General features: G+C 38.1%; 1 protein-coding gene across 1 annotated transcript in view; it reads right to left on the bottom strand.

The window, feature by feature from the left end:
- The window catches only part of ADAMTSL1 (ADAMTS like 1), a 453,014-nt gene that overhangs the window by 218,172 nt on the left and 219,910 nt on the right, over positions 1-14,932 (bottom strand). The window lies entirely within an intron of this gene.

Here is a 14,932-nt window from a genome sequence, read left to right as displayed (position 1 = left end):
TTTCTGCTCAATGTGCTTCCCAAGATTTATTTATATACAGAAAGAGAAAGAGGTTTTTTTTGTAAGTTTCCAAGAATGGAGCAGAGCCTTGTTCCTCACACATTCTTTGAATTAGTCTGGACTGCGGTTCTTTTTATATCCTAGAGAAAAGCCCTGCTACAAATTTAAATCCACAGGCATGTCACAGTAAACGAGGGGGCTCTGCATTCATACGAGTTTGTTCAACAGCCTCCAGCGCCTCCCCACCGAGAAAAGCCACATTAGGGAGAACTTGGTTTTTCTCTGAGTTTCTCTAGAATGTAGGACAATATCCAAATTCCAAAAAGGCTTTTTTCCTCCCACTAATCAACAATGGCCATATCTGCAATGACCTTGAGAAGTGCCTAGAGAAAAAAAGCCCAGAGGGAACCACTAACATTTTTACAAAGTTAGTATAATAATCTGGAGAAAGGACTTTGGAATTTTAAAAAAAAATTTACTTTTTCATGATCCTACTGCTTTTGAACAGGGAGTCATGCTGAGGAGGCATGCAAACCTGGCTCTTTAACCTTGACTTTGGCAGAAAAGGAAAGAAGTGATAAGAAGGTTATAGCATTAAATCTCAGCAAGTGAAAATAGTTCCTATCTAGTTTAGGGAAACTGAAATTCTAACAGGAAACCAATCCAAGTTTTCAAACTGGAAGAAGCACAACGAAGATGTGGCCTGGGCCCGAGCCTGGGCTGTGTGCAGAGCAGGGGGACTGGCCCGGAGACCCAGACCCATGGTGTCTGAGGCATGGAGGGAGTCCCTTTAAGAAAGGCCTGAGCATAGCACAGGGAGATCAGCTCGGTGCTTTGTGATCGCCTGGAGGGGTGGGATAGGGAGGGTGGGAGGGAGGGAGACACAAGAGGGAAGAGATATGGCAACATACGTGTATATATATAACTGCTACATTTTGATGTAAAGCAGAAACTAACACACCATTGCAAAGCAATTATACTCCAATAAAGATGTTAAAAAAAAAAAAAAAAAGAAAGGCCTGAGGCTTGTTTCCTTTGAAGAGCCATCCCCTAGGGGTGAACGAAGGTCACATACAACCTTGTCAAGAAGGTGCATGAGGGAAGAAGCATCACCCAGAATTATTCCCAAGAAATTCTCATCATAGAGTCACCTCCCTCTTTCTTTTTTGAATTCCTAACCATCTCCTGGCACCTAGAGAACGTGGTGGGGAAAACAGTATCCTAAAAGATTAAAATGTCTTTCCCTCTTTAAATAACGCTACCTGTAGCAGTCTTTTAGGAATGTAAAACCAAAATCTGCAATCGAAATAATTTTAACCCTCTTATTACACCTTCACATCTATCTGCCTGAGTCCTGGAACAAGGACCATAACAAATACACAAGCACTGAACTTTACAACCCAGGTGTGGACAGAAAGGAAAATACATACCAAACTATTTTATGTATAAGAGAAACCTAGAAGCAAGTGGTAAGTCTGCCAGCTTTGACAATAGTGATGAATAATGCTTGTTTAATAATGTGGTCCTGAATTTTGTTTTCAAATGAAGAAGATGACAAGATCTCAGAAAGAATGGCACCCTATTAGCTTTTCCCATACAGGAAGGATTATTGTTCTGTCAGCTATAATAGCCCTCTTCAGTGACTATTCCAAGAGACCAAGTCTCAAATAGCTTTTTCCGTAAAGGGCCAGATAAGGAAGATTTTAGTCTTTGTGGGCCATGTTTGTGAAGCTTTGTTGTTGCAATAACCTCTGTTTCCATCTTTTTCCTATATATATAAACTTATGACAAGTAGCTAAACTGATTTGTTTATGGATTATCTCCTAGATAAAAAGTGAGTCCCAGATGAAATCTAGAACATAAAGGCTGCACAAATGAAACCCTCAGCTCTCCTTGCCTATAACATGAATCACTTTGCATTTGTTCTCTCTCCAGGACTGGGAAGATACACCAAAAGCACACTAAGTAGAAAAGGGGTGCTACCGACGCCCCATGAACTCACTGCAATGATTGAGACTTGTTTACTTTAAAGTAGCATCTAAATGAACAAAGTAAAGAGATATGTGCGTGAGGGTGCGTGTGTGTATTTTTGACTGTCGGGATACTTAGGGTTAATCTACTTTATGTCTCCCAAGTGAGAACCTTATCAAGTGTCAAACAGCCTTACTGGCTTATCTCCCAACCCACTACCCTTAGGTCTTCATCAAGTTCACACCAATTAAGAACAATTTGGTCTTTAAGTGGTGCTGTCTTTTGGCAGTCATCCTAATATCTCTAGTGCATACACTGGATGATATACTATTCTCTCTCACTGAAGGCAGGAGATTGTATTTCAAAAGAAAAATATCTAATAGTGCAAACGGCCAAATGAATAATAACTGTTTTTCATGTGAAACCTTCCCCCATATCCCTAGATCTCCCAACTCTGTATTTACTATCTTGAGTTTTCTGGCCACAAGTGGGAGGAAGCAAGGTCAGTGAGAGTGCAGTCATATGAGCTAGGAGGTTTAACTGCAATGTTTAGAAGACGCATCTTGAGTAGTTCTTGCTGCGTTAGAACCTTTAAAGTGGGACCTTTAAAATGGAGTCAATGTGTCTTTTAAAAATCAGTATATTTATCGTTTTGATGTACAGTGTATTATTGAAGTTTAATTTGGGTACTTTAAAAATTCTTTTGGTTAGCAGCACTATTGCCAGATGGATGAAGAATGGCTTGGATAAGTGAGTTCTTTCAAAGGTGGGCTTGAGCTTCAGAAATGATTGATATGATTTCTGCATTTAGTTTTCCCATCTCCAGGATAAAACAAACAAACGAACAGAACCCTGGCAAATAAGTAATTTATGTTTCTCTCTGGTCTTCTGTTTGCAAGATTCATTGTTCATTTCACTACCAAAATACTTATCCTTTAATTAGAGGTATTACCACAGTCCCTATTACGAAATAGAAAAGAGTGATAATCAAATTCACCTGGAAAATCCCAAAGTGGTTTAGTTTATTAGTGGCTATTACGGAGTCAGAAGCGTGGACTGAAATAATAAAAACTATTACTTTATTAATATGATGCTAAAGAGAAACAGTTCGCTCTTGGTTAGTCTCACATTACTGCAGATATTAGCCAGACTTAGCTCTAGTTTTATACACACATGGCCTGATATTTTTTTTTCTTTTCTCCCTTCCTTTCCTCTCTCCTCCTTTCATATGAGTGCTTGTTCAAAAAAAAATCATTGGGATTATTCAAAAAAAGAGTAGCACAATATAGTAGCTCTATAGTTGTGTTTTTTTGATGCTGTTAGGAGCCTCACCCCATTCTCTAGTTTCAAAATGCAAGTTGAAACTTGCAGAAAATCACATTAGAAATATTTAACTTTTGTTTAGTTTTCAATCTTATAACATTTGAGTTATAAATTGAAAGGGGTTGTGGATTTCTTTTTCCTCTTTCTTTTGGTGATGTTAGGGTGAGGGGAGAGGAGGGAATGAACTGAAGAGTGTAGAAAAAAATTATAAAAACTTAAAAGGGACCCCAAAGATTACTGAATATTCTGTCCAGTGCATTGTTCCTAGTTATTATAAAATTTTAAAATCTTTCATTGACTGTGAATTATCTTACAACTTTTAAACTGCAGGAAATTGATCATGAGATTCTTTCCCATAGAAATGAAGATTGTCTTGTGGAATGCAATTGGTTGTCCTGTGGATAGACCCATTGTGCATCTACTTATAAATTCATTCCAGTATTCTTATTTGCCTGAATATATTTGGTTCTTTTAAATTTCCTTTAAGTCGGTTGTAACATATTCCTGGTTTCTTCATTAATTAATGAGGTAAATACAATCTTTGACAGATGTTTATTTTATATGCACATGAGAATAATTATTCCCTTTCTAAAATTTTCTCACCTAACCAGTGGCCACAGAGGGATCTGGAGAAGAGTATATTGGAAAAATAAAATACTCTCTAAGTAATTCTACGCCAAATTAACCAGAAAGTCTTTTACATAAATATGTCATTTGGGGACAAAAAATTCATCATACGTCATTGGTAAAAATGGCATTTCATATTAACTCATCTTATTTTTAGTTCAATCTTTCTCTATTCTTTTTCTTTAGTTTTGAAGAGTTGGTTCTTCTCCTGATTCTGGACAATCTTTGAGACAGTAAAATCTTTAGGAAAAGGTGCAGTTACTTAAACCTAGCTGGGCATTTGGGCATTTGTATCGAAGAGGCATTTGGATCTATGAGAAAAAAATAATTGCTGCTGGGTGGGAAAGGAACTAGGAGAGGGAAAGGGAAACACATTCTTTCATCTACTTAGTGATTTATTCAATGTCCCTCAATGAAATTAAAAGGAAAGATGTTTTAAAAAAAAATCCTCCAAACTAGTAAACAAACAAAAAACCTTTGGAATGTTACAAAGGGCAGGCAACTCTTTAACTGAATCACTCTAGGAGTTTTAAAGTGATTTACTTATAAAATCCATCATACTAAAAAAAAAAAATCCATCACACTAAGACAAACTTAAAATGATTATTTAAAAATATAGCTAGCTTTGCATTTCATGTTTGTACGAGAAGTAACCACTGGCTTTTCAACACAAAGCTAGACAATTTCATTAATGAATATATACATCTAATTCACTGACATTGGGTTCTTAAATCAAACTTATTTATGAATTCTTTTGTCATTGTAGCAACTAGGGGCTTGGTTTGTGGGAAAAGTGGTTATAAAGGGAGAGTAGGTGAGAGTTTGGGGGGGATGATGGAACAGTTTTGTATCCTGATTGTGGTGGTGGTTATATGAATCTATGTCCATGATAAAATTTCATAGAACTATTAAAAAAATGAAGAAAGTGCATGAAAAACTTGTGAAATACAAATAAATTCTATAGCTTTTAATATATATATATATATATAGCTAAAGCATTAAAGTTTTGAGAGAACACTTATCTAAAATATGCCTCTACATTCACTTAGAACCACACCTAAATCATTCCAAATAAATGGGAATCTAACTTATTGTGAAAGCTTTTTAGTCAAGGATACTTGATCTGAATGTGAAATTATGAAAATATTTCTCAACTGCAGCTGTTAGCTTACAAGTCTCTGGAATTGCAAATAATTCATGCTGGTTATGAAATGCATATTGAAGTCTCCAAGCAAAATTTTGCAAAGGTGCCCAGGACATCACTCTGCAAAACATCTAATAGCACCACTTTTTTTCATACGTTCCTCACATCCTTAAGTATCGCGCCTGAGTTGTGAGGGTCTTCAGCACTGTAAGGTACCTAGTAGCATAACCAAGAATAGAATGGTTCTAGAAATTAAGATGACAAAACAAATGACAATTTTGATACAGTCACCAATACAATTATTTGAAAAAAAAAAAAATTCAGTGACTGCCCCGTCTAGTGCCGCTAGCCAGTGATGTGAAGGAAGGACCCAATTCCATAACATTCTAAGGCAGTCCTGGGACAGCAATATTTAGTGGCATTTTCCAAGTAGTTGACTTCTTTTTCTCAGGATAGTGTTGCCCTTTTGGGTTCTTTGAGAGGCAGCTGGCCTTGGCAAGAATGCCTCAATGGCTTTCTTGTGGAAATGCTCAGTGCTGGAAGTGGGGGAAGAAAGGCTGACTGCATTAAAGAGCACATTTTCCTTTCAAAGAGACTGCTGTACTAGAAGGAAATGCTGCAGGAGATCAGAGTTCTCTCCAAGTTCCAACGAGCCAGAGATGACTGGGCTCTTTCAAAGCCTAGTACCTTGTACATTTGAGTACTCTGTTAAACTCATCTTGTAGGTCTGACCCAGCTTCCTCTAATATGGTTCCAGACAAGATATTAGAAGGATGGGACTTCCCGGGTGGTCCAGTGGTTAAGAACCCAACTAAGCCCGCGTGCCGCAACCACTGAGCCTGTGCACCACAACTAGAGAGCCCACGTGCTGCAACTACAGAGCCCACGTGCTCTGGAGCCCGTGCACCACAACGAAAGATTCCACGTGCCACAACTAAGACCCAATGCAGCCAAAAAATAAATAAATAAAAAAAGATATTAGCAGGAATCTTACTAAAGGAGGGACCCTCTTGACCATCGGGATGTTGTTCTTCTTTAACAATAAGGGAAAAGCCAGAAAAAAGACAGTTGATAATAAATGTTTAAGAGTATTGGTCCCACATTGTCTTCTCTTCCCGACAAATCCAGGGCTCAGTCATCTTGTTGCCGGTAGCATCCAGCACACCTGATTGTGCCTTTTTTCTTGAATTACTTTCTCCTTGACTTACATGACACCAAGCTTTCCAGGTTTTTGTTTTTCTTTTCTGGTCACTTCCTTCTCAGGCTCCTTTTCTAGATCCTTCTCCTCTCCTCAAACTCTAAATATTGCAGTGCCTGAAGGCTCAGTTTGGTGCGGTCTTCTGATGTGCTCACCAATGATTCTTGGTTTCAAATACCACCAAAGTACAGGCAACTTCTAAGTATTTACCCTCCAGTCTATACCTTTTGTCTGAGCTTCATATCGAAACTTTTTTTTTAAAGTAAGATTTGGGATAGCAAGCCATTTTACTCTTTGGAGGGAATAAACGTTAATTTAACACAATCTATTTATCAAAAAATTATGCAGTGCTTCTTATGTGTCAGCCTCACTTCTAAGTGCTTTATAAATAAATGTTGTTAAATCCTAACAATAACCTGATGAGAAAAGAATTATTATTATCTCCATTTAATATACAGATGAGGAAACTGAGATATAAGCCACACACCTAGTAAGGTTTCATGCTCTTAGCCGGTACACATTGACATCTCTCCTGAGTGGCATGTTCACTTGGATATTTCAAAGGTACCTCCAACTTAAAGTGTCCAAAATGGAACTCTTGATTCCCTTTCTTAGCATCCGATTCCTCTTCCAACCTTCTCCATCACAGCAAATGATTCAACTGGGTAGCTAATTGCTCACATGAAAAATCAGGAGTGATTCTTGACTCCTCATTTTCCCTAGTTCCTCACTTTGAAACGATTCCCAAATTCTATTAATTCTGCCTCAAAAATGTATCTGACATTCATTTACCTCTCTCCATCTCGACTACTACCACCTTGATATAATAACAGCAACAAGCACAACAATAATAGCTAACGTTCACTGATATGTTTTGAGCATTTCTATATATTAGCTCATTATAACACTGTTAGGAGATGGGTACTGTCATTGTGATATGGACAAACAAGATTACTAGCAGACTTTCAGGGGCTGTCAAATTCTATGGAAGTGTGAGTCTCTGTCTTTGGCTAGTCTATTTTGCAACTCCATGGAGATGAAAGTTTCCTTGCAGAGAGCTAGTGATGATGTAGATGTTTCTCGTTCATAGCGACGGAACTTATTTTTCTGTTCATGTCAATGCAAATAATTTTGTCTGATAGAAAATATAAACTTTTCTAAATCCAATTCACATTAGAACTAGTTTTAACATCTTATTGATTCTGTCATAATTCATGAGTTAAATAAAAAGTTAGACAAGTGCTCATTTTATATTTATAAATCACGATTTTACCTTTCTGAAAATATTTTAACAACTTATATATTTAACAAAAATAAATTATATTTTAACAATTATATTTTCATCCCAATTTCTAGATGATAAAATTGAGACACAGATATTCCCAAGGTCATACTGCTAAATAAATGGCAGAGTCAAGATTCAAACCATGGCCATTTACTATAGAATCCATGCTCTTTACCACCTCATTGTCCTGGCTCTAAGGCTGCCATGTAAGCCGGATCATTGATGCTAATATCTGCTCTCCCCTGGACTACCACAATAGCCACCGGTCTGTTTTCTTCCTCTGTTAGCTCTTAATAATGCTTTCTTCATGCTGTAGCCAGGGGGCTCTTAAAATGTAAACCTTTTCATTGTTCCTGCTATACCCAGAAACAAAGCCAAACTCCTTACCCAGGTTTATATCATGCCATTATCCATCTTCATCTCCTACAATTCTCCCCACCCCCCGCCCAGTCACTAGCTTCCAGACACACTAGTCTTCCTTCACTTGCTTAAATGTGTGTAATTCTTTCCTGACTCAGAGTTTTGGCATGTGTGGATCACTCTCTGGATGACCCTCCTCCCTTCTCTCAGCTTAGAATAACTTCCGCTCACCCTACAGGTCTCAGCTGACATGTCCCTTCTCAAAGAAGACTTCCCTGACTCCCAGACCTTTTGGGGGCCCCTGTCAGACTCTTGACAGAACCTCTTCATTTTCTTATAACAGCGATCAGTTTTTGATAATCCAGTGTGAATCTTTATGGAATAACCATCTCATTTATTAGACCAAACCTCCATGAAGGTAGAACTTCACAGAATAGGTGCTCAAAAATACATTTTTTTTTTCAAATGAATAAGTGAGTGGGTAAATAGGAGGGTAAGGGTTGATGTCATGAGTGATTTGATATTGGGCTTATTCTTGTCTCCAGAGGTTGAAACCAAGCTAGATAAAGAGGCAATAGCCTAAAACTTCAAAGAAATTAAATCATACTTTTAAGTTCCAGGCATTGGCATGGAAAATCTGAAACCATTTTCCTGTTTTAGAAGTTTCTTATGGTCTTTCAAAAGGTGATTGTGCCCAGATTTAGTAGCTATCATGGGTTTATTTATTTTTATTTCTTATAGCTGCCTTTGGGCAGTATGTGCTGGCCTTGATTCATCTTGACGGGGTTTGGGTTATCATGTAGCTTGAGACAAGTTTAAGTTCTGTGTCTATCATACTTATGTTAAATCTCAATAAAAATGCTGCTTTACAGAATAAAAGGATTTGGGGCAGCTTTGAGACAGAGGATGCCTTCAGTAATTTATACATGACTCTGGTCTAACACTGCCTTATTACACAACCAGCCACCCAACAGTGAAGACTCTGGAGCATTATGGAATTGTTCCTAGTTTAGAGGAGCCCACTCTTTAAAACTCATTACACACAGAGATTTGGGAAAAAGAGAAGACAGACCCTTAACTGTATGAGAAGATACAATGGAGCCAAATCACTCTCCACCAATGAAAAATGAGGCTACGACACTCGTTTCAGACCATCTTTCTCTCCGTTGCTTTTCCGACCTACGTGAACAGAACATGATTTAAAAGTTTGGTTTTCCTTAAGGCTAGTCTGATGAGTTAAAAAGCCATATCCCAGGAACTAAAATGCCATTATAGCTTACAATGTTATTAGTGCATTTGGAGTTCTTAGCTTAATAAAAGAATGTAGATTTTCATGCATATTATTTTCTCTGACTTGGAGAAAAATCTAAAATATTGTAAACTCAGAATACTTGTCATGAACCATTTCTTCTTCACATGGAGTGGAATTAGTTTATCTTGCAATTTTGTAAAGGTTTCTTTCCCTTAATTCAACAAGTTTGGCAAAGCTTTCCAAAGAAAAGTTCAGTTCATTAAAAATGACCTTAATGGACTTAACATATATTGGTGGTGACAGGGTCCATACTGTATTTTGGCACACAAGGATCCCATTAATTTGTCTTTGCCACTCTCTAGGGCTCAGCTGAGCAGTAGTTCAGATTTAGTTCTGAAAGTAGCTCCAGACTGAGCATTAAGTGGAGACAGTAGGAGGGGCTGACAAATGTAGAACTTCTTGGTTTGCAAGAAAGGCTTTTCTAATGACTACATAAAAATGGCTCTGTCTGCTCTCTTGAATCTGTTATTGATTTTTCTGTCTCTGTGCATGCCGGGAGCAAGCTTGGGGTATCAACTGGACGTAACTCAGAGTTGAAAGAGGATGCTTTTCCATCCGAGCATTTTCTAAACTTTCCTTATTAATTTTTGCCATTTGCTATAGATTTCTTTTAGTTCAAATAAAGGTAACTAACCCTTGTCCCTTAGGATAAATTCTCGCCTAAATTCAAAGTGTGCCTCTTACAAGTGAGTCTTCAAAGAGGAGACACAGGAAGGTGGTGCTAGCTGGGGAACCACTAGTTGAATTTGGGGTTATTTGGGGTTACCTGTGGTTCTCTCACATGCCACATGATACGACATGTATGAGGCAGAGATAAGACCTGCCTCAATTTCTCCATTTGTAAATGAGTAATTATTATACAATTTTACTTACTTAAATATTCTCTAAGAAGATGAATGATGCTGGAAAAGGTCCAATCATAACCACAGTTAACACCTAAACAGAGTTTTCTGCATACCAGGTACTTTACACATAACTTAATCCTCTAAATAGCCTTGTGATATAGATACCATTATGTTCGTTTCTCAAATGAGGAAATTAAGGTCTCTGGGGTTAAGTGATTTGTCAGGGTTCCCTCTTACTGTTGGGGGATCCATGATTCACACCCAGGAGGTCGGTCCCTGGAGGCCACACTTTTCACCACTGTGCATGCTGCTACCATGCATGTAGCTTTGATCGATAGTTAAGGTGCTTTTTACTTTGATACCAGCGGGGCTGTATTCCTGTTTGAGCACACAAATATACAGACTCACCCCCCCTCACCAACTCACATAGTTGGCAGCCTGATGTACCTGAAAAAATTTCATATTTTAGGAAATTATCTGTGGTTCCTTGAGGGCAGGGACTATTGGGTTACTTTTTACCACCGTACCTGCATTTGACACAAAGTCTGGCCCAGAGCAGGTGACTTAAGAGTGAATTCAGCTTCTTTCATTATGAGGTGTGAACAATTAGCAGGTCCAGTGTTATTTAAAATACATAATCAGCCAAAGAATTCATATTAAGCATCTGCAGAGGATATAAGGGATAAGAACGATCTGGGTAGACAGGGAGACCAGAAAGGAAGGAGTTGGAAAGGAGAGAGGTCACGATCGTTATGGGGATAAGGGCTCATTCAGTCTGGCCAGCATGAGGCTTTCACTCCGCCTTGTGCCAAATCAAAATTAAATGCTTTCGTGCTTTTTTATCCCGTAACTCTAATGCCATGTTCTGCTTGAACATCCTTTTTGAGGGTTTAATGATCTGCAAATAGTGTTTACATTTCTTGATCTTAGGTGACTCTGAATTCCTAAGAGATATATCTGTTTCTCTCTATATAGAAGATGTTTCCTTTTATGTTCTGTGGCCTGAGATTCACAAAGAGAATGTACTTGAGGCACCTTGTATTGAGGATATGAACAGCAAAACTATCTGGATCCATTACCAGTGTTTGATTCCCTAAATATCCTTTGGGGGAAAATATAAAATCACGTGTCACACAATTAACAGTCCTAACCACTTTAAAAAAGTATGAATTCACATTCTTAACCACTGAGTTAAGCCATCCACATTTTCAGACAACTTACTGGATATAAATATGGACTAATATAAACATATAGCTTAAATATTATATATTTAAATACTATTTTCACCAAGGTAAACGAACCATTTAATGACTATAGGATCACAATGGAGACTCTCATTGGCTTTTCTTTCTGTATCTTAATTCCTTGTGGGTTCTGTTCACACAGATGCATGACAGGAATTTCCCCTTGCCTCTTACTGAATCAGCCCCATCACTAAGCTGATGCCATCTGGCATCCAGATATTACCTCTGCCTTCTGCCCACTTGCTTTCCTTCTTCTTCCTTTTTAATATGGCTCACACCAAGGTAATTTGTGGCAATACATTTAAGGCTTGGGTATTGTGTCGCAGCCCCCAAATGTTGTCCTAACCATGCAGTAAAGCTGTTCACGAAAAATCTAATAAGATAAGTCAACATTTTTTTAAGTGTAAGATCAAGGCACAGAGGACCACCCAATCCCACCTTTGAAAGGACAGCACCGTTAGGGGTCTCCACCTGGTGTATGCTGCGGTTTGATGGAGGGACGGCTAGTTAAAATGGCGATGCTGGTCAAGTGTACCCAAGGGAATCACCTGTCTCCCGTCACTTGTTCTGAGCCATCCAAGCACTCCTGGCAACTGAAATCACTCTGGGGTGGACCTGACTTCCCTAGATGCCCAATTAGTCTGACCTTCCTCTCCCTGGGATGACTTGATTCAGAGAGCAGAAAGTCTAGAAAGAGAAAGGTAGGGCATCGAGAGCCCCCACGCCATCACCTTCTAGGGCATTGGGTGGCTTGTGAGTGGCTTGAAGGAGTTAAGAAAATGAAAAATCTTCTTCCTATTCCAAGTCAGATCAGGTTTTTTAAGAAGGCCAGCTGATTAACTACAGTAGCAGTAGACAGCTGTCTTGACAGGTCCTAGAAGTCACCATAGTTTCATTTTTGCTCAAGAAATTAAGCTATCAAAGTGGCCATGCTGTGTACTTGGCTTGAAGTGGGCATGCTGTTCATGCACACGTCCCAACAAAGACTGAAAGGAAGGTATAAAAGCAGGAGATGCAAAATCAAGTCAGTGATTTCTTTAGCTTCTATCTGATTAATGAGTATAATTGGATGACCACAATGTAGTTCTGCTCCCTCACCAAACAGAAGTAAAATTTTGAGGGTTTAAAAAATACCTAGAAAGCTGTTTCCATATATTGGTCAGTGGAAGCAACCAGCTGGCATTTCAGTGACATGTCCTAAATCTAACATTACTCTCATCAGCTGGAGGCAAATTCAAAAACACATAGTTTGAATAACAGCAGAAGAGGATTCTGTCCGTCCCTCTCCCGTTTCCCCCTTTCTAGTGGTAGAATGGCACTGCTGTTACCCTCAGAAAAATGCAACTCTCCCAGAATCTTATTTTTTTGTACAAGTCTATCTCAAACCATAATTCTTTCCATGTTAATTGCGTAGCAGGGATTTCTATGGATTTCTCAGCTGACATCCTTGGACGCAAGTTCACTTTACTGTGTGAATTTATAAGGTTGTCTGTGCTTGATCAGCTTCAGTAGCTAAAGCCTCCCATCCCTTAGTCTCAGTTTGGGGCTGGATCTTGTTCACGCTGCCCTGCTCAATGAAGAGAGACAAAGCTGCTTAAAGATTCTTGATGTGGGTTGTCAGGAAAACCTGATCAAAACGTGTGTGTGGATGAAGGCGAATTATGGCCACCAGTGAAAAGTCAGTTTAGAGTGCAGGACTCCCACAAGTGGGTTAAGAAGGCATTTTCTGCAGATCAAGAAAATATACTCATCACAACGTTCCTACCTTTGTGCCGCAGGAATCGAATACACTGTAAAAAAAAAACCCCAGGTCTTTGCTGAGGAAAAGACAGTGTCTGAAAGCATTTATAAATGAAGCTGCAGCTTCATAAGATAAATCTCATCAACAGTAAGGTCATTACTATCACGTGACCCACTATTGATATTTATTTCAGCTACTCTATGAGACTAATAACTGTATTTGTACCTTCTGCATGGCGTTTAGTTTAGCGGAATATGTAACATACTTCTGTTCTATAAAGTTTTAGTTATGTCTTGGCAGTTCAGTATTTCACTATAGTTTTCTTCTAAACATGTCTTAGAGTGGTTGCTTTCAAACGTATTTTTGGCTACAGTGATAAGCCCAATTTTTTTTTCATTTTGGGCTTACCAAAAGAATCTGACATTCAATAATGGTATCTCCATATACTAAAGATTTTAAGCTACTGATTTCCCCATAGTATTTAATGAGACAGGCTGGTGATAATATTTTTATTCTACATAAGGGGCAGTAAATGCTATTTGCTGTTTTATTACAGAACTCTCCATGTTAACTGGAGCCAAAGCAAGAGATAATAGTCCTGGACCACTGTTCTCGCTTCTCTTCTCTGTATTAGTTCAGAAGTGACAACCACAGCTTCTAAACATTACTATATAATTTAAGCAATGTGAGTCTCTTTGGTGGGGGGGAAGGAAAGCCTTGCTGACAGCGTATCATTTTTTCATTATACTATGGAGAGTAATTATAGGTTGTTCCATACATTCAGAAACTAGTCTGTGTGGTTTTAAAAAAAGAATTAAGACCCTTCAAAATTATGTTTTTAAAATTCAAAATCAGTTAAAAAAAATAATGTTACACGTAGGACCTTTCCTAGGGTTCAGTGTGGTAAACAGTAAAGTGTATTAAAATGTGCAGACCACATACCTTTCATGACCTTATTCTACAGCTGTCATTTATTTCATTTTTGTATAAAAGTAATTATTGTTCTGAGCATAACAGTATACATATTTCCTTTACCCGGCACTCCAATTACAATCAACTTCAATTCAGATTAATCATGCCAAATGGCAATTCCACTACACCAAGAGTAAAATTTAATAATCTAATAGATGGCTATAGTTTCAATGGTTAAAACTATGTGTTTACTACTTTAGGGATTTTCTTAAGATCAAAGTTACGCATAATGCATCTTAATCAGAGTTTTAGTGGAAAACACTCATTACAAATTATAGTTGAATGTGGTCTATGTGATGCTTCTGCAGAAGCATTAAACTCTACTTACAGCTTTCATTTGAGAGGTATCTAATAAAGAGGAAGACTTTTAATTATTAGTATAAGGTGTTTTGATCTAATTTAAACTTTGTCATATTATTTAACATCGGTCATAATGCAATATTACTCCCAGAATTACGCTTTAGACCAAATGACAAAATATAATGTACGGGAGAGCAGAGTTTACGTAGGTAAAATAATACCTATCTGGCTTTAAATGTATTGAATCTAGGAATACGTATAAGGAGTAACTAGCTCCAATTACGTGGCATCTTTCTGTGCCTTAAATAGGACCCCTTAGCGGATTCAAGAGTTAATACCCCTCTAAAATGAACTGCTTCCTTCCTCTCCAGCAGCAAGAAGGTCTGTCAAGCCAGGTACTGGCAGGAGAGAAACAGAAAGTTTCAAGCCTTTATATAGTCACATAAAAGTTGCGCTATATCTTTAACCACTGCCTTTCCTCTAAAGTTCTGCAGTGGCTAGCTGCTTTTTCTTAAAGCCTTTTCTCAAAGAAGTTGCAAACAAAATGCTGTAGCAACTTTATGATACAGAAATAATCTATGTTTTGCTTCTTATCCTTTTAAGTAAGAAA

This window comes from Neophocaena asiaeorientalis, unplaced genomic scaffold (assembly GCF_003031525.2).
Source record: "Neophocaena asiaeorientalis asiaeorientalis breed wild unplaced genomic scaffold, Neophocaena_asiaeorientalis_V1.1 scaffold174, whole genome shotgun sequence".
Lineage (NCBI taxonomy): Eukaryota > Metazoa > Chordata > Mammalia > Artiodactyla > Phocoenidae > Neophocaena > Neophocaena asiaeorientalis.
Note: the sequence above shows the minus strand (reverse complement) of the source record. Positions and strands in the feature narration are given on the sequence as shown.